Genomic DNA, 309 nt, shown 5'->3' with positions numbered 1-309 from the left:
AAAGATTGAACCTTTCTTAACAAGAAAGTAACAAGCTTCAAATTTTTGAATCAATCACATTAATTGTTAGTAAAGCCTTTGCAAATCATGAATTAAAGATAAGAAAAATATTTTAAAATTTAATTTAAAATTTTTTTCGAAAAATAGTGAGAAAAATGAAAAAGATTTGATTTTTGAAAAAGATTTTGAAAAGATAAGATTTTTAAATTTGAAATTTGACTTGACTTGTAAGAAACAACTAATTTTAAAAATTTTTGACTAAGTCAACTCAAATTTTCAAAAATTATGAGAAAATTAAGGAAAAGATAT

The sequence above is a fragment of the Arachis duranensis genome, chromosome 5 (assembly GCF_000817695.3).
Source record: "Arachis duranensis cultivar V14167 chromosome 5, aradu.V14167.gnm2.J7QH, whole genome shotgun sequence".
NCBI lineage: Eukaryota > Viridiplantae > Streptophyta > Magnoliopsida > Fabales > Fabaceae > Arachis > Arachis duranensis.
Note: the sequence above shows the minus strand (reverse complement) of the source record.